Here is a 12,008-nt window from a genome sequence, read left to right as displayed (position 1 = left end):
CAGACAGTGGTGGAGAGGGTCTCATGCGCGAGTCAAATGGTCACCCGACTGCCGTTTGCCCGACTGCGGGCTGTCCTGCAGACTTCCTTAAGTGGAGTGAACAGGTCAGTTCACTCCACGGGTTATTCAGAGAGAGTCAACTGCGGCTGGCGAAAGCCAATGTGGACTGTTACTCTGCCCACGGTCTTACCAGTGCTTAGACTATAAAGTTCGCTCGTCCTGGCGGTTTGCCAATGCACGCGATTTGGTTGCACGGAGATGCGGTTTCGGCGATCGCTCTTCACTAAGCTCTGCACTGATGCTCCCTCTTCGTTTATCACTCGAGAACTGCGATGTACTCTTTCTTCTTTTTCTTATCTGTTCAAAAAGTATAAATGCAGTAAACGTTTTCGCAAGACTGGATACCGGTGAAAGAACGCGTGACGGCTGAAGCAAAACTGTCAACTTGGAAGGCCTTGGAAGGCTAGACCTGTCAACTATGTTCGCAGCGCAAAAAAATATTTCTTTGAAAAGCGTCTTCATTTTGCGTGTCTGGAGTTTGCTTTAACCGCCACACCGTGGTGAGGTCCAGTTACAGGTCTGGTCGGCTGATGACCGCTCCTCTTTTGCCTAAACTGGTACCTATATATAGCAAACGAAATGTTTGTCTTCACAAGAAGTACACCGAGGCAGGATGCCACTGATGCCTAATCTTGTGGTCTGCCGCCTCGTTTATATATGCAGAGAAACATCTGCAAATGTACTGAACTTCATAAATCTGACGGATGTGTTTCTCGGCGTATATAGTACACGCTGGCATGTGCATTAGAAACTGGCCAGTCATAAAGATGAAGTAACTGTCACCGAGCAATAAACTATGGCGTTTGCAAGCTAGTATGCAGGTCCTAAAGACGCCATGCTTCCTTCCATCCTGTTTGTTAGTGCCGGACGTGAGCATCGTCTGCCTCACAGTGAGCGGCTACGCCGAACAATACTCTCTTCGTATGACGCACTGCTTTGAGTGACGGCCAAACCTTTCTCTGACAGGCGTCTTCGAGCTTGCGTACAGTCACCGCTTTGCTTCATATAGAGTTTTGACACCGGGCGTCGTTAGCACGACGAAAGTTGGCAGTGCGACTAGGCGAGGGACAACGAACATCAAAACGACGCTCTGTCGCCGCACAGCTCCGTGTTTGTCGTCGAGGCTTTGGTCAGCTGGGTGGAACGCCAAGCAGCTAATTTCTACTCTAATAATGTTTACACCCTTAAGGGCGTTGGCTTGTCCCATGGGTAACACTCCTACCGTTAGGATTCTAAAAGAAAAAATTACAGCGCACGACAACGAGCTCCAACTAGCGTGCGATGAGAAAAGACGGCGTTGAAAACTGTGCAATAATTCAGACAGCCTTGGGCGCACTGAAATATCTAATAAGATAATTTGAGAATAGGTTTGAAAGTTTAATGCACTTTCCGTGCCGGCCTGTCGCAGCTATCATCATGGTATACTTGCCAGAAAAGGCCTGCAAACAAGATACCTTCATTGGTTCCCACCAAGGATTCAGTCTTACACCTTTTATGCACCCATAAATGTGTAAAAAAATGTGGTTGATCCCTCTTATATAGGAATCGGTATAGAACACGAAAGTGAAACGTGTCTTCACAGAAGTAGTGTAATGTTTATTGCACATTGATATATAATGTCTATTGGTGTTTTGTGGCTAAAGCGCCCTTAGGCGTTGATGCACCCACGCTGACGCCTGGTGGCACGTCTCCTCCATCACGACTACCAACGTCGATGACCATGAGCAACCGTCGTGCATATGGAAGCTGCACTACGCTGCACACGCTAGCACAACGCGAAAGACGAAGCACGTAACTGACACACTAATACAACGCGCAAGACAAAGCACGTAACTGAATCGTCACCGAGTCAAATCAGCGCGTACAGCGCGTCGTAATTGCAGCCTCCGCGATCAACTTCAGAAACATTTTCAGAGCTAATTGCGGAGGCCCCGCTCCGCTGTGCTGAGTACGGTGAACGCCACCTAGGTGGCGTTGGTAGTGCTTCTTGATGCCAGCGTCCCTTCGAATGCTGGCATCGAGGCGTCGTAGTGCTGAGACCACCGAAGCGTTCACTGTCGGTGCGCGTTAGTGTCATAATGCAGTACTTCTCTTTTCTGCTCGTAGGCGGCGGCACCGCCCCGAGCAAGAGCGCGGGTACACGGAGGAGTGTTAGATATATAAGGCGCGTCTGTGTAGCTCTCTGCAAATGCGTTTGTGGCGCAATGGGTTAAACGCTCGGCGATCTATCGTCGCGGACCGAGAGGTCGTGGGTTCGATTTCCAAATTTTCCATGTTTGTGGAACTTTTTCTTCTGGTTTCTTTTCTTTGTATTATGTTCGTGTACATTGTAAGCTGACGTATTTCCGTGACGGAAATACGTCAGTGAAGTCTTGGTGGACCCCGGCATAAAACACTTTCGTGTTAAAATGTTTAGTGTATATATTCCCGAGGTGGCTGGCGCGTTCTTGCGCACAGTGACATGGGGTGTGAATGTTGAAGCACGACGTCGATGGAGGCAGGCTGCAGCGGGAGCACAGATTGAGCACAGAAGGTGCGCTGCAGTGGGGGCACAGCTGCGCGTTTTTCGTGTCGTCCTCCCAGATGAGCACGCTCCGCGCAATAAACAAATAAATAATGCGCGGGCATGGAGCAGCTGGTGTTGTGCCACGGGTGCCTAATCCCGTGGCGCGCGTGGCTTCGTGCTCGTGAAGCGTGTTTCCCTATAGCGGAAGGGAGAAAACGCGGTGTGCGGCGGAATGCCTCTCGGGGCGTCGTGTTTGCATTTCCCGGCAGCAGCTCTTGGGCTGCGGGGCGGCACGCTCGCGTTATTTGTCTGGCACACTGCTCCCATGGGCGTGCCATCTTTGTTTTGGCGTCGTACCGTCTCTACGGCGGGCATCCGTGGCGGACGTTTATTTCTGGCCCGCCGAGAGGCGGCGTCGTTGGGCGGGCGTCTGGGGCCCTGCCCGAGGTTCGGGGCTCCAGAGTATTGAGACGCGAGCGCGCACGAGGCTGGCGGAACCCGCGGTACACGGCCCAGAGCGTCGGCGGCGGGCGACGTCCTCCGGCGTGTGCCCGCCATGAACCTTCTGGTTATGGATGCTGCTGCCGAAGCCGGCGATGTCCCGGCCACCTCGGGTTCTACTCCGTTGGCTGAAGCGGTGGTCGTAGCGCCAGGTAATAGAAAAGGACGCCTTCAACTGAAACCCTCGCGATGTCGCAGTGTGTTCCGGCCGTAACGTTCGTCGTCATGTTCCCAGGCATCGCCATTGTTCGGTGGTCGAGCGTCGGCCGCGCAAAGTTCGGCTACGGAAGCCGGTGGCGTCAGCTTGCGATCGGCAGATGGGCTTTGCACTGCTGTTTCGTTCATTTTAGGCACTCGTCCGCTGCCTCTGTCGTTTCTCGTCGTGGCCATTCGTAGCTTGGCGGAGTCTTAGAGGAGCCGTTTTACTAGACGCGCGTGGTGACATTTTTTTTTTTTTTTAATGGTGAGAAGCCGTATCCAACGATGTTTCCCGTAAAATTATTTGCCTGTTGTCATTGCTGCCTATCGGCCCTTTCATTAGAGTTCTTGCTGCAATTTATTATCAGGAAAACCTTGTCGTACCGCTAGATTAAGGCGTTTGGTTCATGTTTTCTTGTTTTGCTAAGTATGCTGAATTAGCGGTACGAAGTAGGCAGCGCTGAAAACGTTGTTGAGGGATTGGTTATCCAAGTTTAACATTGCTCGCCGTTGCCAGCGGTATTCAGTGCCACCTGCTACGATTGAGAAGCTGCACGCGTGCGCTTTTCGACTGCACAGGCGTTCGCTGTCGTCCACTTAGCCTTGTGATTTTCTCCCGGTGTCCCCGTGAAAGGCACAACCCAATTCGCGCTTTTTAATCCGTGTAAGCTACGGCACGGATGTGTCTGCGCCCTCCACGCACAAAGCGGGCGTCACAGTCCTTTGCGCGGAATTTAGCCACTTAAGTTTAGATTCCTGCGGCTGGCTGCGGGCGGTTTTGGGCGACGACGACCTTCGCTTTGCGTGCCGCGGACACGTTGTCGGGAGCCATCGCGGCGCGTTCGCCTGGCTGCAGTGTCTGTGTCGCATGCCGAGCGCTCGCATCCTGGCGTTCAGCCATGCGCTCTAGCGGGGACGCCGGTCACGTTGCTTGTCTGCCTTTGATTCTTTTCTCCTGCTCGTTTGCACATGTCCTGCAGTTCGCGCCGTGTCATGGAACATATACACCTCGCTTGACGAAATGCCTCTTGGTTTTTTTGTTTTTTTTCCCTAGTTTGCTCGCTTGCTTTTGATTGCGTGCGTGTGTGTCAGCATATGTACTGCTTTTATTTTTATATTTTTCCTCTCTCTCTCTCTCTCTCTCTCTCTCTCTCTGTGCATGTGGTCTGTGGAGCACTTTGTGAATGAATGCAAGGTAGCGGGTCAAACGCTGCTTTATCGCTTACGTCATAGTGATTGATCACCCTGTCGCCACTTCGGCTTCCTCCTCTTTTTAATGCTTGCAATGTATCGTTATCTTTTCGCATTTCGCCCAGCAACAACGTTGAATAACTGAGCAGTGAGTCTACGACCTGTTTGTTGCTTGCGGAGTAGCGCTGTCGTCAGTGCAATTTGTGTTAGTAGCGGCGACAAGGGATCGTAGCCTGCAGGTGTATTCCATTAGGAAGACCCCCTTGTGGCACACAGCTGCAGGTGGGCGCCGACAGGTATGAGATGTCCCTCTCTGTGCCGGTCACCACCGCGCTTTTTCGGCCCCCATATGTGTACGAAACGCGTGTGAACGGGATAAGCGAAACACCGGCTTCCCGGTGTAGTGAAGTAGTGGTGGAGTGAGTGAGTGCATCTATGGTTGCTTTCTTTTCCTTGTTACGTAATAATCATCAGATGGGTTTTTAGGCAGCATAGTTAGGTCAGTAATAAAATATAGCAAAAAAAAAGTATTAATGGCGTCGTAGCAGCCTTGCCCAAAGTTCAGAAATGTAACGTGCAGCAAATACGTTTTGAAAACGTTTTATGAAAAAAATCAGCACGGGCAAGGAAAGGAACAAACAGATGTGCACCTATTTGGGCTGGTTGGTTCGTGATTTGAGCAGGAGAAACACAGCGCAGTGGACATTGCTTGAGGAAGGGACGTTGTCTGTCCGCTGTCTGTCCCATCGTCACGTCCTGTCCATTGTGCAATTTTCCTACTGCTCAAAAAAGAAAGGAACAGGGTTACTATTGTGGCAATGTCTTGTTTAACCTGTCGGGTTCGGTTGTATGTACGGCTCGGGGGCAAATTAAATTTGACTTTAGGCGTCTGCAGTAGGTACCGGGAATGTTAGTCGTTCAAGTGCTCCTCTTTTATTTCCTGGGTTGAAAATATATTGCGCAACTATGATCTCTGAAATGGAAGCATGGTTATTACGTATAGTATATGCCAAAAACGAAAGAAACTATAGTTCTTCGAGTAATTTCTAGTTCGTGGATATATTTCTTCAGGAATGGGTCCCAAAGAGCGTTCGCGTGTTCAACGTTCGGTCTTGCAAACGCGTTATAGGTGCATTTAGCATCTGGCGAAGCTGCCGGGATGCAGAAAAACAAATTTTGGTGTTGTGACTAGACCAGATGAGACGGCCTGCGATAGTTACGTATATAGTTAATAAGTATTTGTACGCTTGGACTTGCGGCAATTATTGAGCTTCAAAGTAATTCGAGCATTTTTTTTTTTTTTATTGTTACGCCCCACCAATCGACAGTGCGACTGTTGTCTTGAAACATCCTGGATTCTTCAGTATTGACAATGGTCTTAGAAGGCACGCAGTTATCTGCAAAGTGGCCGCAGATTACCCATGCATACCTGCCTACTCTCCCGAATTGTCCGGGAGCCTCCCGACTTGTTCTCGCATCCCCCGATTGTACGGACGCGGTTTCTCTTTAGTGTCCCTTTAAGAATACAGCAGTGGTTTACAACAGCATGGATGGCGACCGCTTGTCGTCGATGTGCTCCAGCAGCGCTTGTAGACCACCTGGAACGTAAAGGCAGTGCATGGACGAGAGCCACACTTCCCACCCTTGCGGCATACGTGTGCTCACTATTTGTTGGTACTGTATGCTTTCTGGAAGGAGCGGCCACGATGCCCTGCCACTACTTTCTGAATCTGCTGGAAGGTAGGCGCACCACAGTATTCGAGTACGCGTTGTTATTTATGAAAACAGTGAGAACTATTTCAGCCTTTTCGCGTCAAGCCTGCGCATTCTATGAAACTGTCGTTCAACTATTTTTACTTTCCCAAGTATTTTGTTGCGCACAGAATGAAATTTGCCCGTTTCGCGTACAAATATTTTGCCTTCGTCCGAGAAAAACTGTCTCAGACGATGCCTTCGGCTATCATACGATGGTTTTCTCAGAATGATTTCGCGTAACGCTACCGAAGCTGCACCGATACCGTTAGCGCCCCTGTCAGGTTCCATCCGCGGCATGCAAGGTGAATGTAGCACGCGTTCGTGGTCCGCGCGGTCTCAGTCAGAGCGGTAACGCTATGTTAAATTTAAACCTTCTGATCTTCATTTCCGTTGCGTACTTCTACTATTGTTCACTGATTGTTCATTAGTACTTCAGTTCGTTTTCAAAGCGACGCTTTCTTGGCCTCTACCTTTCGCTTGGCGGGTTCTGGCTGCTGCTGTCTTGCGAAGTAGACAACTTGTGCTAATGGAGCATGCGAGGCACGAGTTGTTCGGTGCATCCCCTTTAGTCATGACCCGACGTCCGTGCAGCCGCGAGAAATGGTGTTAATGGAACTCGCATCTGAGTTGTCAAAGCTGCCCTCGTATGACGCGCCTTACCGGAAGCCACACTATCTGTATCGTACTGAGAAGTCATTATTTCCAAATAGGTGCACGTGGGTCGTACGCCGTTTTTGGATGACTGGAATACTTTCTACAACGTGGAGTTCTCCAACAAACTCCGAAGTCTCGCTACGCGCGCGGTCTCACACTCTGATAGAATAATTTTATTTAACGGTCTACTTCTTTCGAATGGGGCTATAGCAATGACGGATTGCAAGCCCGCAACAACAGATGGCCGCTGATGTGGCTCCGTGTTTTGAGTCTCGCTGCCACGTGTTCGGTACTGTAGGCGACGGGAGAAAACGTCTCCCCGGCGAAGGCCGTCGCTGCTCGTTTCCGTGTCTCCCTTTTGAAACCGTGGCTCCCAGCCGGTCCGGTGGGCATCCCGGCGACGGGCGGGTGCCGTGAGCGCGCGCCTCTGGGCGGAGTGGTGTGTCCATCGTGGAGGGGAAGGCGCGACCGCCGTCGTCTCCCCGGACCGCCCGGGGTCAGCCACCTCGGCGAGGGAGAGGGCGCCGCTGGCCAGCACGCATGCGCGGCCGCCCCGCGCGGTTGTCTTCCCTTGGCCACCTATCCGCCTCGGGAGTGTACGATTCAAACGTGCGCTCGTGATCTTGGCCCTTGGTGGGCAGCCAGTGCAAAGGGGGTGGAGATGAGCTTGAATCGCGGGCGAGGGCTACCCCCCTCGCCTCCTCTGCACTGGCAACGCTGCTGCCCTGCCGCCGCGGGCTCTGAGCAACGGACAAAAAGCATCTCCACCCCCCTCCCCATTTTCTTAAGGCATTCAGCCTTCCCCCTCACCGCGGCCAAGTGAAAAGAGCAAGTCGCCTGAAAAGAAAACAACACGCCAGCGCTTAAGAGCAGCAACCCCTGACGGACTGTGACGAGGAGTGAGATTAGGCTGAAAACAGCCAGCTTGTGCTCATTAAAGGTTCGGAAATGCCGCGAGGGGCTCAACAATACTTATGCCCACTTCCAAGCATGCGGAACGTTGTGCGAAGCGGGAATCGCGAGTAGCCTTCATTGTGTAGTCGTACTCGGGGGTACTCGCAGCTGCGTCTCCATGAAAGAACTCGCGCTCAAGCGCGTGGCGAAATTTAACGTGTCATGCGCGTTCCGCTCACGTTTGTCGCTGCCACGGATGCTGGTTGGTTCGTTTCGGCGGACTTTGTTCCGGGCGCGACATTCCTCTGCGTGCGGGGTGCAGTGACACTGCTTGCGCCGACGAGTCTGCGCTGCTCGCGTTGCATGCATTCCCGGGGGGCGTTATGCGGCCGCCGCGGAACATGTGCGCCGAGCATTCCGTTTCTCCCTTCCCCCGCTTCTTCGGAGCAGGACGACTGGTGTGACGACGGCTCCCGCCCACGCAAGATCTAATTTTACATGGGATGCTCGGCGATGGCTTTTGCCCTCATAAGACGGTGCGCCGTACCTTGGGGGCGCGTGCGGTCGGTCACTCGCTTGCGATGTCGTTTTGTCGTCAGCCCGTTGTCTTTCGTCACGCATGCCTGCGTTGACTCGGTCCGACTCCGAGAGCGTATCCGACTAAGTTCACGTCGTCTAAATTGGCTACCCTGCAGGCACGCGTAACTTAGCTGCCTATTGCGTACGTAACCTGCTTGGTATGGACTGGTTACGAGCACCAAATGCAGTCCCTCAAGTTCGCAGCGAGCGGGCCGACAACTGCGTGGTCGGTGTGCAATTGATGACTGGCGGGCAGACATTTTTTCCTGTCTTGGAACGGTCAGACCGGAGGCGGTTTTTTTGTGCGGTAGCGCACAATCGACGCCTCGGGTACACTGGCGGGCGTTGTAGAAGTGCCCACCCGTCTCTCTGTGTCTCTTCCAGTGGCAGCACGAGCGTTCGTTACGTCCCCCCTCCCATTTTTTCTTTTTCTTTTTTCAACTTCTGTGCACTGGAACGCACCCAATGCTGACGACCTTTGGCCGTTGTCTGCGCGACCTCGTTTGATGGGCCCCGCGATCGCCCTAATCGCACCCCGTTCCACAGTGGCGATGCCGGCATGCGCTGGTGTACGGGCGCCGTGAAGCCCCGTCCATTGTTCGCTGCCGAGGGCCACTTGTGTTGGCACTGCGCGCTGGACGGTTCTTCATCCAAACCATAGGCTATAAAACCATTGGTGCGCGCTTTGTGCGCGAACTGAAGCAAAATGAGATGCTTTCCATGTTAATCTTGGCAACCTAAAACCAACTGAGACAACCAAAGTATTTTTCTTTTTACGTTTATCCTGAGCGAAATTTTGGTCGATCCTGAAATGCGCGTAACTGTGTATAGCTGGGAGTTGCGTTGTTGTGGCTTTTTCGCAATTGACGAGGGCTGCCTGCTACCGCGCAATGCAGACCCGGCACTGTGTACAGACCTTACCTTGTTTTCCGTGCTTAGTTCGGTGCGTTTTCGTAAGATTATATTTCGAAGGGGGGCAGACTTCCGAAAACGCTTTTGTTGGGTAGTTCTATCGTCATTTGGTACCATCTGCAAGACATTTCGTGTCGGCCCGATTTAACTTGACGTCATTGAAGGGTACGCTTTATTTATTTTTTTTTATTTCCTTTCGTCAACTATAGATTTTCGACGTCGGCAATAAAAACAGCCTCTATAAAAATACCGTTTAAGTTTTGTACTTGTATTCTGTGACTCGTCTTCATGGAACTAACGTCCCAGCAACAAAAGAAAAAAAGACCCCCCCCCCCCCCCGCTCCCCCCACCCAAGCATCAAATAGAATGTTTTTGAAGTTTTGTCGTACATTCGCAGTGCAGAAAAATGGTAGCTAGTAGTCATTAGATTGACAGGAACCGCCTATGACGAAATTTTGCGATTGCGCAAATCTTGTAGGAAATGAACAAAGAAACGTAATGGTCGCCACATCCTTGAAATGGGCCCTCGGTGGAGGGTTTGGTGGAAACAGAAGCTTCGCCTTACACTTTTTAGAACCGGACACACACATGCCGTAGTCATTACAAGATTTTCTTCACGGAACTCCCCGTCAGTTAGTCATTGTCCTGTGAGCTTTCATCCCAGATTTTACGAAAGATATACCGGCCAGGGAGGTATAATGAGCAGCTTTTGCTGTGACGTCCCTCTTCCAGGTCGTGTTTGTAAATTCATCACAATAGGCTGCGCGCCGTCAGCCGGGGGGGGGGGGGGGGGGGGTCGTTTCTATGCTTTTGTTTGTGCAGTCGAGTGACATCACTTCCGGGCTAACGTCCGGTTGTGTGTGTAAATAGTCTGCTTACGCGGCACATAGCTGCAGCATCGGAGAACTAACTGCCCCGTTTCCTGTGCAACTGCAAAGTAACGGCGTGGTTAGGACGTGGTATTAATTCACTTGCACGGTTCGTGTTTGTTGACATTTGCGGGACATCTTGACGTAATACTTGGTCGCTTTGTAAGATCTCCTCGTGTTTCCTAGAGCACATTGTACGGCGACTCAGTGGACACCGGCTGCGGCGACATCGTCATACGCATGCACTGAAACGGGAACAAGTCAGCATTAACTACAATGCTCCTTTTTCGCTTCCACGTTCGCCGTTACTTATATCATATGCAGGGTTGGTTGGCGTGATTGTCGAGATTTTCATTTGTTCTCCCCCCAACCAACATATGCGCAGTGGGAGGCGATCCTCCGTCGCTCCGAGCCTCAGGTCTGGCTGACCCTGATTCGACGAGCAAGAGCGGTGGCGGCAGCCATTGGAGCCCTGGACTAAGGGCCCCAACCACATTAATCCTTTCATGTTATAATAAAGTTTATTTCGTCTTTTTCTTCCAACTCGTTGGGAGGCCATGGTGCGCTAGGCGAACTCCGGCACTCGGTGGCGTTGACATGCGACGGGGACGCAGGCTGTGTGCAGTCCTGTCAAGACAGCGGCGGAACATCCATGCTATTGATGGGGTGACGTCACGAGCGTGTACTTCGAGCCGTGTTTGTTCGCGTCTGCCAGCTCTCCTCCTCGAGCGCTGCACTTGACCAGCAGCTGTGCAACTGGCGGGGTCGACCTCTGCCGCCGTGGCTGCAAGATGGAAAGCGGCCTCGCGTTGCAGCCCGCTCACGCCCATTGTTCCAGCGCGTGGCTTTAGCGGGGAGAGTGCGCGGAAGGGGCCACCGCTTTGGCAGGAAGCCGGACATTCGCGCGCGCGCCGTGACCTAAAGGCAGGCAAAAGGCGGCAGCTGTCGCCCACTGGACGGCTGTCGCTGACTGCAGCTGCCCGAAGCCCCAGAGGTGGCGTGGAAAAGGATTCTCCCACACCCCCTTTTTCCCCGCCCGGTTTCAGCGGAGCCGTGGCTCCTCCACCGTTACCTGCGGCCTGCCAAGACGCGGGCGTCTTTTCGGTCACCCGCGCCCGTAAGCGTGTCGTGCACTACGCGACACGCTTACGGAAATGCTCGAAATGGGAGCCACCGACCGGGAGGGGGGGGGGGGGGGGTGGCAGCGTTTGTCCGATGCCCTAGTTTTCATCAAAAAAAAAAAAAAAAAAAAATTAAACCGCTGTGACGTACTTTCCGCGGTACCGTGGAACGCGGTATCGGCGGAGGAAATTGGCCTCGGCTTTGTCGGCACTGAGAGTAACAGAGACTGTGGGGTTGTTCTTTCAACGTGCTTTTACATTCCAGGCAGTAATAGCGGGAGAAAGGGTGTAAAGCAGCGTCGCGTCTTCCGACGACGTGTTAATATTTCGCTTCAGCCGATGCCTAGCTTTTGTGTCTGAGAAGCACTCCACGCACGGAGACTTTGCTCAGTGTGCAAAAGCACGCGGTGTTTTCGTGAAAGCCCAAAAGATTGCGAGGACCTTTGCTTGGCCTTTCCTTATTTTGCGCTCCTCGTCTGTGTGCCGCCAGCGCGACGCACTGCGGAGCGTTTCGTCTGCTCGGACATATCGGTATGGGCGGGTCCTTGACATTGCTGTATTTAAAACTGCTTCCCCAGCTGATAAAAAGCGGCAGCTGCCCCCCCCCCCCCCCCTCCTCCCTCCCTCCCTCTTTCCGCCGGGCGCTTTCTCCCGCCGGGCGCCAGCTGCGAAGGCGCGCGCACTTCCTCAGCGGGCGAGGGCGTCCGGGGTTTGGGCAGACGCGGAAGAGGCCAGGTATGCGGCCTTGGACGGCGGCGCATTCTCTGC

General features: G+C 52.7%; 1 protein-coding gene and 1 long non-coding RNA gene across 2 annotated transcripts in view; both read left to right on the top strand.

Moving 5' to 3' along the window:
• LOC119465680 (Wilms tumor protein 1-interacting protein homolog) overlaps positions 1–12,008 on the top strand; it is a 79,321-nt gene that overhangs the window by 21,456 nt on the left and 45,857 nt on the right. The gene's annotated exons all lie outside the window — the stretch shown is intronic.
• LOC125946400 (uncharacterized) lies at positions 2,640–10,654 on the top strand. Its single transcript, XR_007467559.1, has 2 exons — positions 2,640–3,219; positions 10,505–10,654. It is a non-coding gene; the product is annotated as an uncharacterized LOC125946400 (long non-coding RNA).

Source organism: Dermacentor silvarum, chromosome 1 (assembly GCF_013339745.2).
Source record: "Dermacentor silvarum isolate Dsil-2018 chromosome 1, BIME_Dsil_1.4, whole genome shotgun sequence".
NCBI lineage: Eukaryota > Metazoa > Arthropoda > Arachnida > Ixodida > Ixodidae > Dermacentor > Dermacentor silvarum.
This window is presented reverse-complemented; position numbering and strand designations above follow the sequence as displayed.